This window comes from Pseudophryne corroboree, chromosome 10 (genome assembly GCF_028390025.1).
Source record: "Pseudophryne corroboree isolate aPseCor3 chromosome 10, aPseCor3.hap2, whole genome shotgun sequence".
Classification (NCBI taxonomy): Eukaryota; Metazoa; Chordata; class Amphibia; order Anura; family Myobatrachidae; genus Pseudophryne; species Pseudophryne corroboree.
Genome location: NC_086453.1, coordinates 191,180,219 through 191,195,353, shown reverse-complemented (window position 1 = coordinate 191,195,353; position 15,135 = coordinate 191,180,219). Strand labels below are relative to the sequence as shown.

At 50.2% G+C, this 15,135-nt stretch overlaps 1 protein-coding gene across 1 annotated transcript in view; it reads left to right on the top strand.

Annotated features, from left to right (window-relative positions):
* Positions 1–15,135, top strand: part of MMP23B (matrix metallopeptidase 23B) — a 139,785-nt gene that overhangs the window by 44,119 nt on the left and 80,531 nt on the right. The window lies entirely within an intron of this gene.

Below are 15,135 nucleotides of genomic sequence, written 5' to 3'. Positions count from 1 at the left end.
AAATAATATAAAGTAATCTACCCAGGAGAAACATTTCCTCGTATAAATCTCTAATACCCCATGTAAAGGACAAAACAGTAGACCATGTAGTTTGGTAGTTTAAAGGAAGTTCGGAAAACAAAGATCTATTTTATAATATAGCGTGGTAGGGTTGATTTGTTTTTGTCATTCATTTGTTTCCCTTTAATAATAAGTATGTATGTATGTATGTATGTATGTATGTATGTGTGTGTGTATGTGTGTATGTGTGTATGTGTGTGAGATCTTTCATTTAAATGTGGTCACCAAATGTCTGTAGGTGCCATATAGGGAACATTATAATGGCATAAACAATCCAATATAATATGGTTCAAACAGACAGTTCAGGGATGAAATCAACAGTGAGATAATTATCCAACAGTGACTGTAGCACTCAATGACCCAGTGCCTGTGCGGACAGAAAGGATTACAGTTGCTGACTGTTAATGGGAGACGGGGATAGTTCAGGACCAAGAGGGTGGAGGGCCCTGCTCGTAAGTGCTTATAGAGTTGGGGTAAAACTGGTAGGCCAGTTGGGCAGTGATGCAGTGGGAGGACAGAGAGTATGAGATAAGAGTGTAAGGAGGGCTGATAAGCTTTAGGAAAAGGCAGGGAAGTGAGTTCCAGAGGAACGGAGTACACTGGGAGAAGTCTTGCATTCAGGAGTGGCTGGTAACAGTGCGGAGGCAAGACACCAATCAGAGGAACAGCAGAGAAGACAAAAAGGAGAACAGGTCAGAGATGTAGAAATGGGAGAAGCCAGTAAAAGAATGGCGAGATAGAAAGAAGAGATCAGCAGTCACATATAATAGGGGAGAGGTGGGAGAGAAGAAGACTAGTGTGTAATAGGTCATAATAGTCCAGGCAGGATAATGGCATGAAAGAGAGATTTGGTAATGAGGCAGGATGTGGAGATATTTTACATTTCTTTTTATTGCTAAGGTGTTGTTGAGTTCTTTCTGCTACTGATTATTTCTCTCTTTTTCAGTTAATAATTCCAAGTCCAGATAATTTCTGATAAATCAGTGAGAGAGTGATTACTGTAGGTCCTCTTTTCAGATGTTATTTTGCCAAAAGTATCTATTGTGCATCCCTGTTTCTTTAGGTCTCTATGTACTCAGCAATCTACTTGCACTGGATGTGGAAGTGTCCTGTTGAGTACATGGAGCATAATATCACTATTATATATGACATTACTTGATAAAGTATCTATGATAGGGGGCGTGGCCTGGACGAGCATGGAGTAGCACTTGCACAGTGCAGCTCTCCAGCCAGTATATCCTAAAAAAACATCCTGGACTCCCTCCCTGGGTCTGAAATCAAGGTCACCCCTGCATGAACGCCCCCTGCCCCTCCGGAGTAAATTTGGGCTGGATGCCTGTGTTCCCCTAACTCCTGCAGCCATATCTACCCGGCGGGCCCTGATCGGCGTTGGAGCGGCTGCCTCGCGCTGACCCCGGACCGGAAGTTCGGCTCCCACTTTCCGCCGCTGCTCGTCTCTTCGTGAGGAGAGGTGAGGGACATCTACCTGCCACCCGGAGTGCCCGCTGCCGAGATCTTGGAGGAGTCTGCGGCGCCTGGGGCGCTCTGCACCGCCGCTGATTAGTGCCGCCCGGGGGACCGGAAGTTCGGCTCCGGCTCCGTACCGCCGCCCGCACACTTGTGGAGAGGAAGGGGGAGAGTTTGACTGCCGCCCTGTACGCCTGCTGGGGGACAGGAGCCGTAGCTGAGGCTGCCTGGATTGCCATCCTCCGCTGCCGCTGGCCCCGGGGACCGGAAGTGTACCTCCTGTGATCTCTCCCTGCTAGCTGCAGCCATCGGGGACACTCGGCTCTGTGGGGGCATATCTGGGCTGGCTGGAAATCTGTGGGGGCGCGTGTGCCCTTCCCCCCTCTCCCCCCGCTGCACACCTCTGGCTAGGTGCTCCTGAACTCACCCTGCCTGGAGATTAGTACCAGGGCCTGTGTATCCTCACTGCACGGCTCTGATTAAGGGGGAATAACTGGCACTCTGCTCCATCAGGCGGATGCACAATATAACCGAAGTCCCTGGTCCTGCTGTTTAACTATACATATTCATACTCTGCCCTGAACCCGCTGACCTTTCTATAGGGGGTTGGTGTGGACGCCCCCCGCTTGCTTACTTATATTTGCTTTGATATATTTGCTCGGCTGAGCAGAACGACACCGTGTTGTCTAAAATGGTGCGCGGCCGCCAAAGTAACGCGACGGCGGGCGCAATGGATAAGTTTGTCCGAAATCCTGGCAATCAACGTCGGGGGGGTGAAAATGCTGGATCTGAATCTGCACCACCATCTCCTGCATATAGTTCCGCCTCCTCGGACCATCCCGATGCTGCCCTGCAGAGAGTACTAGATGCGGTGAATGCCAGCGAGACGCGTCTGGCGGACAAGATTGGGCAAGTGCAGTCTGATCTCTCCATTATACATCAGGACCTTCAGCGGGTGAGGGAGCGAGTGGGCGAAGCTGAGACCCGTATATCTAATGTCGAAGACTCCGTCGGCCCGCTGGGTCGGCGCACTGATGTTTTGGAATCTCAAATGACCGAGGTGCGCAAAAAACTGACGGATATGGAGGGGCGCTTGCGGCGCAATAACGTCCGTTTTGTTGGCTTGCCGGAAAAGGAGGAGGGCTCAACTCCTGAAGAATTTCTTGTGAAATGGCTCCGTGATGCTTTTGGGACTGAGGAATTCTCACCTTACTTTACCGTGGAACGGGCCCATAGAGTTCCGATGCGTCCGCTGCCCCCAGGGGCTCCACCTCGCACCTTTATTGCTAAGTTCCTCCACTTCCGAGACCGCGACACAGTCCTAAGGCTGGCCCGTACTAAGGGCCCCTTGAAATGGAATGGATCGCCCATATCAGTCTTCCCAGACTTTGCCGTGGATGTACAAAAGGACAGGGCTCAGTTCATATCGGTTAAGAGGAGGCTCCGTGAACTTGACCTGCCGTACGCCATGCTTTTCCCTTCTAAGTTACGAGTAGTGGCTGATGGAGAAACAAAGTTTTTCACGACTCCCCGTGAGGCCACGACGTGGCTGGATAGACGATTTCCGGCGAGACGTGCTCTCGCAGATCCCTGAGTCTCCGACCTAACTCTAATGCTAGTTCTACCATGATTACCTTAGTTATGTCCCCCCTTTTTCTTGTTCTCTCCTTATGTGCTCCTTTTGCTATTATTTATGTGGGTGGTACATGCGTGTTAATTAATATGTGGTAATAGGCTGCGGGAATGTTGAACTGGGATCATTGTCCTTTATACTTCAGTATTCTAGTTACAATACTCTGTTACCACAGGTACGACAGGTCGAGTGACTACTTGTTTGTTTATCTCGATGCTTCAGGTAGGCTTTGTAATTTCTGTTATCCCCTGTTGTCTCTGGGGGGTGGGGGTGGGGGGTTACACCCACAGTTCGCTATGTTGGCTCTTGTCTACGCGGGTGTGCTGTTTTGTATTAGTTATACACAGACCCAGGGGGGGGGGATGTCTGTGATTTCCCCTCCTATCTGGATAGGGGGGGGGGGGGTTGGTGGCTGGGGGCTATCTCTGTTCTCCCAAGAGTCATTATATTCTTGGCCCGATCAAGGTGTACTTGCACCACTTAATGGTGCTACGAAAGCTGTGTATTTGAATTTGGGTACTTGTGTTTAGTTTTGGGATCCAAGTATGCTACAAGTTGGGGGTGGTATACAGGGAGGGGGGTGGGGGAGGGTTCTGGGTTATGGTTCTAATGTGTGTGGAGAGGTATGGTGTACGTGGACATGGTTCATTGTTGTATTATCTGAGTATTGGCATCTGGTGATTGAGCATAAGCATGGTGGATTGGGCTGGCCGCGGGGTACTACATTTATTTTACTTTTGATGCACTATGGCTGGGACTAAAGTGTTATCGTGGAATGTGCGGGGTCTCAGTGACAAAGTTAAGAGGTCCTTGGTACTCCGACAGATTAAAACGTGTGCCGCTGATGTAGTCTGCCTTATGGAAACACACTTGGTGGAGAATAAGATTCTTTCACTAAAAAGGCCTTGGGTGGGATGGGCGTACCATTCCACGTATACTTCTGCCTCTCGTGGAGTTTCAGTCCTCATTAAGCGGACCGTCCCCTTCGTGCTGGAATCTGTGCAGACGGATCCGTGGGGGAGATATGTGTTTCTAAAATGTAGATTATATTACGTCCCTGTCCTTCTTCTGGCGGTCTATGTGCCCCCTCCCTATTCTCCTGAAGTACTTAAGAGGGCTGCCGGGTTCATGGCCTCTTCCCCCGGGATATCGGTTATTTGCCTCGGGGATTTTAACAATGTGCTAGATGCAGCGTTGGATAGGTTGTCTAGGTCTCCGTCGACTGCATGCCCTGGGAATCTCTCTTTTGCCAACGTGGTGTCGGGGTTGGGCCTGGTTGATCCTTGGAGGTTGAGACACCCGTCTCTTAGACAATACTCCTGTTTCTCTCACTCCCATTCTTCGTTCTCCAGGATTGACCTGGCCCTCCTCTCGAGCGACATGGTTCCCCGGGTGGGCGATATTAGGTATGAAACTAGGGGTATATCGGATCACTCCCCTTTGACTCTTACCTTAGATTTTAACTGCTCTAGGGGCCAGACTGTATGGAAATTTAACCCGTTCTGGCTTGTCCACATGGGGGATGGTTCTGACCTGGTGGCCACATGGCGGGAATTCTTTGAGTTAAATAGTGCCGGAACTGCTATATCTATTCTATGGGACGCGTTTAAGGCCTTTATGCGAGGGAGTTTGATTAAACGGGTAGCTAACTTGAAGTCCTTTTATAAACAACGGGAGATGGTGTTGGAGGCCCAGAGTGTCGCCGCAGAATTGCAGTACTTGCAGGACTCCTTGAATAGTTCTAAGTTAGCCTGGTTATCGGCTCAGAGAGAATGGAAAGATTATCTAATGGAGAAGACTCAGCATAGACTCCTTTTCTCCTCCCATAAATTTTACGCTACGGGTGATAGGCCAGGGGCGTACTTGGCCTCCCTGGCCCGGGGTGACAGACCTACTAATGTAGTGGTTGAAATTTTAAATTCTGATGGCATTTCCCTAACTCAGACCCCACAAATGGCGGCTGAATTTGTGTCCTATTATAGCCGCTTATATGAATCCAAGCTGGAGTGCACTCAATTGCATCTCAATGATTATTTGGACACTGTTTCCTTCCCCACCCTGTCCAGCGAGGCTTGTGACCTACTGGAAGCGCCTATTTCACCCGAAGAGATCATGGCTGCTATTAAGGCCTCCCCTAGTGGTAAGGCCTCCGGCATGGACGGCATACCTTCAGAGGTCTACGGGCACCATCTGGATTTTTTTGTCCCTCGACTTCTAGAGCTGTACGGCCAAATGTTTGCGCAGGAGTCTCTCCCTCCGTCTATGGCGGAGGCTTTGATTGTAGTTCTCCCTAAACCAGATAAGGATATTAGGAGAGTTGAGTCCTATCGCCCTATATCCCTTTTACCCACTGATATTAAAATATTGGCTAAGGTTCTGGCCGGCAGATTAAATACAGTCATATCTCATATTATACATCCGGATCAGACGGGATTTATGCCCAATAAGTCGACATCCATTAACCTTAGACGTCTGTTTACCCATCTACAACTCCCCTATACGGACCCCACCACCTCCATAGTCGTCTCGTTAGACGCCGCTAAGGCTTTTGATTCCGTAGAATGGGCATATTTGTGGGAAGTTATGCGTAGATTCGGTATAGGTCCAAACTTCATTAAATATGTTCAATTGATGTATTCCTCTCCCTTGGCGAGAGTGGCAATTAACGGTTTTGTATCTCATTCCTTTCCTTTATCTAGGGGTACGCGACAGGGTTGCCCACTGTCCCCTGCTCTATTTGCTATGGCCATTGAGCCCCTTGCCTGCCTCCTGAGGGCGGATGCGGGGATCACTGGCTTCAGGGTGGGTGCCCGCGAGGACAGGGTGGCACTATATGCCGATGATGTTCTGTTATTCGTGGATCGCTATGCTGAGTCTATGCCTAGGATCTTGGGAATTATTGTTGAGTTCGGGCGATACTCTGGGCTCCTGATTAATTGGGAGAAATCCTCTATTATCCCTCATTGGTGGCTCTTCCGTTGCGGTGGGTGGACTCATTCAAATACTTGGGCATATGGGTATCTAATGATCCTCAAAAGTTCTCCTCCCTAAATATCACTCCACAAATAACGTATCTCCGTGGTCGGGTGAAGGTATGGGGGAAATTACCCTTAACAGTCACAGGGAGGGTAAATATGGTAAAAATGGTCTTCCAGCCCAAACTTCTATATGTTCTCCAACAATCTCCCGTTTATATCCCGCTGAAGACTTTTAAACAAATAAATGGGCTACTTTCCTCCCTAGTATGGGCTAGTAAGCGGGCACGTCTGCGATTAGATGCTCTGACCAGGTCAAGGGACATGGGGGGTTTGGCCCTCCCCAACTTCCGCTTTTATTATTATGCTGCGCAGCTGGCACATGTCTGGGAGTGGATTACCGACCTTGATGCCCTGGCTTTGCATTCACTGATGTTGCACCATGACTACCCTGGGGGCTCCCCATTGCAGCTGCTCTTGTGTGGTAGCGTCAAAATGTCCACATTGCCACTGATTAAACAATCCATCCTGATATGGAAATCGGTGCACTCTGTGATGCGGGGCCAGGGTATTGATCCTGATACCCCACTGGATAACGCGTACGGGTTGCCGGAGTTGTGTCAACTTCAGGTTAGGGAGGTGTGGGGTAACTGGGGAGTACACTCCATGGGACAGATATACAGTGATGGGACCCTCACCTCATTTCAACAACTTCAACAGGCACATAATATCCCCTCAGGGTTCTTTTATCGATTCCTTCAGCTGAGACACGCTTTGGCTACCCAGTTCCCAGATGGCCCTCCGATCCTTGTTGACTCCCCTGTCAAACTAATGCTGCAAACGTTAGACTCGGGACACTTGGTCTCTAAGATATATGGCCGTATTCTGCAGCTACATCATACGGATCCTCTAACTGCTCTTCGGGGAAAGTGGGAATCGGATGTGGGTATGTTGTCGGACGATGCATGGAGTGCCGCTATGGGAGCCCATCGGATCTCCACTTCCTCTGCCAGGTACCAACAAATACAATTATATATCCTGCATAGAGTATATATGACCCCGGTGAGGTTAGCACATATTGGGGGATCTCACAGCTCCCAATGCCCTAAGTGTGGAACCACAGGTGCTGATTTCTGGCATCTGCTCTGGGTGTGCCCTGGCGTGTCTCGCTTTTGGATGGCTGTCATACGCACTATAGGTGATACGGGGGTCCCCTCTGCCATATGCACACCTGCTTTATGTACCCTGTTGATAGTGGACGAGGAAGCTCTAGACCCACCTAGCAGAAAATATGTTGTCAACCTATGCGCTCTAGCCAGAGTCTGTATAGCCCGGCTGTGGCTGGCGGGTGAGGCCCCGACAGTTAAGGCCTGGATAGCCCTGGCCAACGAAACTGTCGCACACGAAAAATTTGTGTTCCTGGCGAGGAAGGTGGAGAGGAAATGGTGTACAATTTGGGGCAGATGGATAGAGTCTAAATACTTCAAGGATTCATAAAATCCTGCCATGTGCCTTTCTCCTTACTTTGTCCCGGTACACTTTGGGGGTGGTTGCCCCGCGGCAGGCCTTACAGAAACCTAGTGAATTCTACTGTGCTTGCTCTGATATACTGGTGTCTGTTTTCGAAATATATGTTTGTGATGCGATACTCTTAAGAATAGTCCATCTGTGAGTATATGTTATAGGAGGTATTATATATAATTGATGTACCATGTGCTCTGTATATGTGCAGTTGTTTTATGCATATTGAGTATGTATGTAATGGTATGTATGTTTTCGTTTTTGTTTTTCCTTTTTGTTGTGTGAAATGTTCTTGAAAAATTTAAAATTCTAATAAAAAATTATTGAATTTAAAAAAAAGTATCTATGATAAAATATCTCACCTGGATATTGGTAAAGCTGATATAAAGGTGCCTGAGATATAATGCCTGCTGTAGGTATGGGAATACCTAACATAAAGGTGACTATGTTAGCTATCATTTGTAAATATGGGAATACCTGATATTAGGTCCCTGTGATATAAGAATATCATGTATACATATGTGAATACCTAAAATTAAAGTGCCTGTGACATTGGTACTTGTGCTATAATGCTATGTATAAATATGGAAACACCTAATTATATATATATATATATATATATATATATATTCGAGTTACATTATTATGACCACCGGCTAATCGTCAGAGTAAGCGCCATGTGCAGCACGAACAGCAGCTAGATGGGCTGAACTGTCATGTTAGACACACGTCTGGTAGCCCCCAAGTTCATTTTGACGGTGAGCTGTTCTACTGTAGCGTGTCGGTCGGTCGGCCCTCATGCAGCTTTGTAGCTGATGTTCACTTCTCACCCGTAGTGGATCTTGCCACGGGCAAGCAGGACTTTTGCCCGGGGCGCCGCCTTCCGGAGGGCGCCGGCACCATCCGGAGGGCGCCGCACCATGGCAAGATCCGCTGCTGCTGTGGTGCCCCCCGCTGCCGCTGTCCCGCTGTCCTGTGAAGGGAAACTAGACGCTACGCGTCTAGTTTCCCTTCCTGGAGAGGACCTTAACTGTAATGATGTGCGGTGCGCGTTGATGTCATCGCGCACCGCACAGCAAAGGTCCTCTCCACGAAGGGAACTAGACGCTTAGCGTCTAGTTTTCCTTCATGGAGAGGACCTTTGCTGTGCGGTGCGTGATGACGTCATCGCGCACCGCACATCCTACCACAGTACAGGGGGCGTAACTGACCACGCCTTCTGTATGAAGCCACGCCCCCTAATGCCGCCCGGGGCGCAAGTAGCCCCGGAACCGGCCCTGCTTCTCACATCAGTGCCACATGGTGCTCTGCAGTTTCCATGTCAGTTATTCGCAATGGTGCCATTTGTCCAGTCATGATACACCTTCACCACAGCAGCACACAAACAGTTCACAAACTGCGCTGTTTGAGAAATACTTCCACCCTTGACCTGAAAGCTGATAATCATCCCTTTCCGCAACTCGGATAAATCGCCCTTTTTACCCATGACAGCAACGAGCGATATGTGTGCAGAAGGCCTATCGTACACCTTATATATCCACCAAGCCAGAGCACGACACGTGTCGCACTTCATGGGCTACGCACTGCCAACGACAAATGTAGGAGGTGGTCCTAAAAATACGACACAACTGTGTACACACACACACACACACGTATATATATATATATATATATATCGTGCTTGAAAAATGCAGCGGCACTCCGGGTCTTGTGGAGCAAATAAACTTGTATTAGGGTGTCACATAAAATACCTACACTTCAGGACCTGTAGCCCCTTTGTCAAGCTGTGAACGTTCAATGGTGAAGTGCAGCACTCAGGACTCCAAATGCTAAATCAGTGTTTCAGTTTCTCTTTGGAGTCCTTACTGCTGCACTTCCACATCTGTACTGTAGAACATCGCACCAAGTATGATGCAAAAATAAATGCAAAAATAAATATTATTGATTGCCATTATACATCTCAGATCAGCTCAATGGTTCTTCAGTCACAAGTAAACATAGTACATTTAGGGGCAAATTCAGTAAGGATTGCAAAAATTACAAATTAGCAAAAATTGCGAGCAAAATCAAAATTGCGAAAGCACGCCCAAACGGGAAAACTGCAACACTAATTTAATTTAACAAAAAGAAGGTGGCCTTGTGAAATGTGCAAATATTGCGAAAACCATCCTAATAATCGCAATTTTTGCGTATATATTTCTGATGTTGCATTTTTTGCTAACAACAGCGTTTTTCCCTTAAAAACTGCACAACCTACTTTCCTGCACCCAAATTAAAGAAACTACTCAACAATTGTAAATCAATTCAATCATCGCTTAATTGGTCAAATGATCTTGTGGTAATTTAGCAATTATTATCTTAAAGACACCATAGTGTTTTTCTTCAAACATTGACTAATGCCCATTATTATTATTATTATTATTATCCTTTATTTATATGGCGCCACAAGGGTTCCGCAGCGCCCAATTACAGAGTACATAAACAAATAATCAAACATGAAAACAGCAACTTACAGTTGACGACAATATAGGACAAGTACAGAGTAAATAAACATAGCTACATCAGCAAATGACACGGGAATAAGTATCAGGTGGCAGAAGACTGCTGGATTTGGTGCAGCTGAAGATTATTAAAGTAAGAAAAGGGTAAGCACATGAGGGAAGAGGGCCCTGCTCGTGAGAGCTTACATTCTAAAGGGGAGGGGGAGACAGACAGGGGTGAGACAGATGGGGTACATAGACACTGGCGTGCGCAGCACATTTTATTAGAGGATGCACCGTCGGAGGGATGTGTCTATCACCGCCTTTTGCCCGTGTCTAGCACCAACTATTGATGGTCAATGCATATAAAATATCCACCTTTGTACCAAGCCTAATAAAGCAGATACATTGTCAGATGTTGTGGTGTGCACCAAACAAACACCCCTGATGGCACTCACTGCAATTACACTGCTCCCCCTCAGCCTGGTCTGGCCCCCCCTCTCTTTCCCCTGCAAGCTGCAGCAGATTACTTACAAGTCAGTCACTTACTGACACTGACAGTCGCAGACTAGTACTGATGCTGCTGGAAAAAAACGAGTGACATGTCAATGTTGCTGCCGACCGCCTGCCAGTATTGAATTTATCTTCCTAAGAGGAACGCAGGCTGCATGCTGCTCCTCATCAGTGGCTGGCGTTGGCATAACATAGAAGGAGAGAGGTGGGCATGTGGCGGGTGGGCGTGCGAGCAGCATGACATAATCACGTCACATAACGGTGTTTTTGTACATGGAGGTGGAACTGGGAATTTGAAAGCCGGTGTCAGTGGCACCCATGATTAACCAAGGCATCAGGTCAGTAATAGAGTCCTGACAGGGTGCAGTGCAGAGGGGACAGTAATCAGCCTGCTCGGCGCTCGCTGCATCAGGCATGTGAGATCGGGGTGCCGGACATTAGGGGGTGCCTGTGCGCACCAGGCACCCCCCCTGCGCACACCTATGTACATAGAGAGCGTGGAACAGAGGTTTAGGATGATATTTGGCTGGGTTTGGTGAAGAAGTGGGTCTTGAGAGCCCGTTTGAAGTTTTGTAGAGAGGTGGAGAGTCTGAGGGGGAGAGGTAGGGAATTCCAGAGAAGTGGTGCAGCACGTGAAAAATCTTGGAGGTAGGAGTGGGAGGAAGTAATCCGTAGGCAGGAGAGTCGGCGTGCATTAGCAGAGCGAAGAGGACGGGTGGGAATGTAAAGCGAGATAAGGTCAGAGATGTAGATGGGAGAGGAGTGGGTGAGGGCTTTGTAAGCAAGTGTGAGAAGCTTGAAATGGATTCTGAAAGGAAAGGGGAGCCAGTGAAGGTCTTGTAAGAGAGGAGAGGTGGATGTAGTACGTTTGGTGAGGAAAATGAGCCGGGCAGCAGCATTGAGGATAGATTGGAGTGGAGAGAGGTATTTGTCAGGAATGCCAGTCAGGAGGAGATTACAGTAGTCCAGTCTGGAGATGACCAGTGAGTGGATAAGAGTCTTAGTAGCATCCTGGATCAGAAAGGGTCTGATCCTGGAAATATTTTTTTGGATGAAAACGGCAGGTTTGTGGGAGGTGCTGAATGTGTGGTTTGAAGGAGAGGGAGAAGTCAAGGATTACTCCAAGACAGCGCACTTGGGGGGTAGAGGAGATAGTAGTGCCATCAATAGATAATGAGATTGTAGGAGGTGAGGTTATGCGGGAGGGAGGGAAGATGATCAGCTCGGTCTTAGACATGTTAAGTTTAATAAAGCGCTGGGACATCCAGGAAGAGGTAGCAGAGAGACAGTTGGAGATACGAGCGAGGAGAGCAGGGGAGAGGTCTGGAGAGGAAAGATAGATTTGAGTGTCATCAGCATAGAGATGATATTGGAAACCAAAAGAACTAATGAGCTTACCTAGTGAGGACGTATAGAGAGAGAAGAGAAGAGGACCAAGGACAGAACCTTGGGGTACCCCTACAGTTAGTGGAAGTGAGGGGGAGGTGGAGTCATGAGAGGAGACAGAGAATGAACGGTCAGAAAGGTAGGACGACAACCAAGAGAGGGCAGTGTCACGCAGACCAATGGAGTGAAGGATTTGCAGTAGGAGAGGATGGTCCACAGTGTCAAAAGCAGCAGAGAGATCAAGTAGAATAAGTAGAGAGTAGTGTCCCTTAGATTTAGCAGCATGGAGGTCATTGCATACTTTTGTAAGGGCAGTTTCAGTGGAGTGGAGAGGACGGAAGCCAGACTAGAATGGGTCAAGCAGTGAGTGTGAGGAAAGAAAGGAAGTAAGGCGGTTGTAGACAATACGCTCAAGGAGTTTGAAGGCAAAAGGGAGGAGATAGATGGGTCGGTAGTTGGAGAGAGTGTTTGGATCAAGGGTAGGTTTTTTAAGAATAGGAGAGATGAGTGCATGCTTGAAGGCAGAGGGGACAGTGCCTGATGAGAGGGAGAGATTGAGAAGGTGGGAAAGATGGGAACAAGCAGAAGGAGAGAGGTAGCAGAGGAGGTGGGAGGGGATAGGGTCAAGTGGGGAGGTGGTGAGGGGATATGAACGCATGAGGGCCATGACTTCCTCTCCAGATGCATGGGAGAAAGATGACAGAGTTAGTGCAAGGGATGGGGAGGGTTGGTAAGGGATGGGAGAAGACTGGTTACTTATGGTCTGGTCTGGTGAGTGCCCCAGTGGGGCACTCACTTTGTGGCCTCGCCGCACGTAGCGGCGCACCCCCCTGATCCGAAGCCCATCGGCCCGGGACACTTGTCCCGGCCGCTGTGGCTCTGGCTTGTTTCAGCGCTGAGGTGCCGGGAGCGTAGCTCCCGGACCCCAGCACTTACCAACCTAATCATCCCCCGCCGCTAGGGAGCCGGCTAGCCCGGTCCCCCATGAGCGGCGCACTCTGGTGGCCTCACAGCGCAGGGGGCCGGCTAGCCCGGTCCCCTGTATGCGGCGCTGAGATCTGGTGTCCTCGCCGCAGCATCCGGCTGGGAGCCGGGCTGCGACGCACCCCCCCTTTCCGCCCAGCAGCCCGGGACCGGCTGACCACCTCTGATGGGCTGTGGCGCCGGGAGCAGAGCTCCCGGCCCCCCAGCAGAGGCAACCACAGAGTGCGCTGCAGCGGGAGCTGAGCTCCCACTTGCAGCGGCTCACCCTTCTCCCCCCCTGGCGCACACACAGCTCAGTGCGCCGGGGGGCTGTGCTCACCGCTGCCGGGAGCGGAGCTCCCGGACTCCGGCGGCGCACACCCGATGGCTGCAGCGGGAGCTGATCTCCCGGCTGCAGCAGTCCCCCTCTCCCCCAGCACGCACACTCTGCTCAGCGCGACGGGGGCTGCCCTCACTGCCGTGGTCACCGGAGAGGTCCGGGACCACGGCACACATTTAAAATACATTTTTTACACATCTATACAACACGGCGCCTAGCGCCCACAGTATTTCAAATCTGGCGCCAAGCACCCATTGTCTGTAAAACGGCGCCGGGCACTAGGGGTTAACCCCTTCAGTGCCGCGCCGGCCATTTTCCACGTGGCTGGGGCCTCTCCGGCCACACTCCTCCCCCCCCATTCAAGCGGGTCAACCAGGGACCCATGTCCCAACGATTTGGTCCCTGGTCCCGCAGTCCTTAATGAGGTTACCGGGAGTTCTTTGGGGGTTCAGGCTCCTCCTGACGTGACAGTCCATCCGCATTGCTATGAGCCTTGCCTTGCTTGTGGAGAATATGAAAGTCATAAACCTGAAGAGCAAGGCTCCACCGCAACAGTCTGCCGTTTTCCCCCCGTGGTGTGCTGGAGCCACCGTAACGGATTGTGGTCCGTTACCACCGTAAAATGGCGGCCATACAAATAGGGCTGAAGCTTCTTCACAGCCCAAACAATAGCCAAACACTCCTTTTCAATTGTGGCATACCCCACCTCCCACAATAGCAGTATACTGCTCAAACAGGCCACAGGGTGCTCCTGCCCATATGGCTATTTCTGGCTCGGTACTACTCCCAGTCCGTGCAGTGGCGCAGTAGTTCGTAACACACAGTCCTGGTCAAGAATGTGCGCCATCAGCACTGGAGCGGGTACCCGAGCCTCCTTCAGTGACTGGAATGCCAACTCGCAAGCGGGTGCAAAGTCCACTGACTTGGGAATGCCCTTCCTAGCCATCTCTGTCAAGGGGTTCACTACAGGACTAAAGTCAACGTGTCCGTAGGGCCTTACAGGTTCTAAGGTCTGTACCGGTCTGGGTGATGTGGGTCGGGGACAGCCTCTGGTTGCCTCCACCCCCTCTGGTTTGGGCCTACCCCTGTCTCCTCCCACATGGTGCCCCAGGCACTGCACCTCCGTCATACCTATCTGGCAACTGTCTGCCCTAACTGTCAGACCTGCCCTCCAATCCTCTTCTGTCGACCTATGACTCGGGAAACCTACCCTGTCACCTAGGCCTACTCTTCCCTCCTCGTCCGCTACCTGTGCCACAGTGATGGCGGCCAGACCACCAGCCTCTGGATCCTGTGTGGCATCCACTACAGGGAGGCTGCGTGTCTTCCCCGATCTACTGTGCACATGGTGCCCCAGGCACTGCACCTCCGTCATACCTATCTGGCAACTGTCTGCCCTAACTGTCAGACCTGCCCTCCAATCCTCTTCTGTCGACCTATGACTCGGGAAACCTACCCTGTCACCTAGGCCTACTCTTCCCTCCTCGTCCGCTACCTGTGCCACAGTGATGGCGGCCAGACCACCAGCCTCTGGATCCTGTGTGGCATCCACTACAGGGAGGCTGCGTGTCTTCCCCGATCTACTGTGCACAGGCAAGGGACCTGCTATGTCCACAGCAACTTGCTGCAAGGGTTCTCCTATGGGCAGAGGCCCAGAGACAACACAACCGCTGGAGTGCCCCAGCTGCCAATGCATGGCACCAGCCTTACAGTTGGTCTGGGCGTCATCCGACATTCCAGACCAGGGTAAGCTCTGTGTCAGGCACTTCAGGGTACGGTCTGTCTCCGGGTTACTGT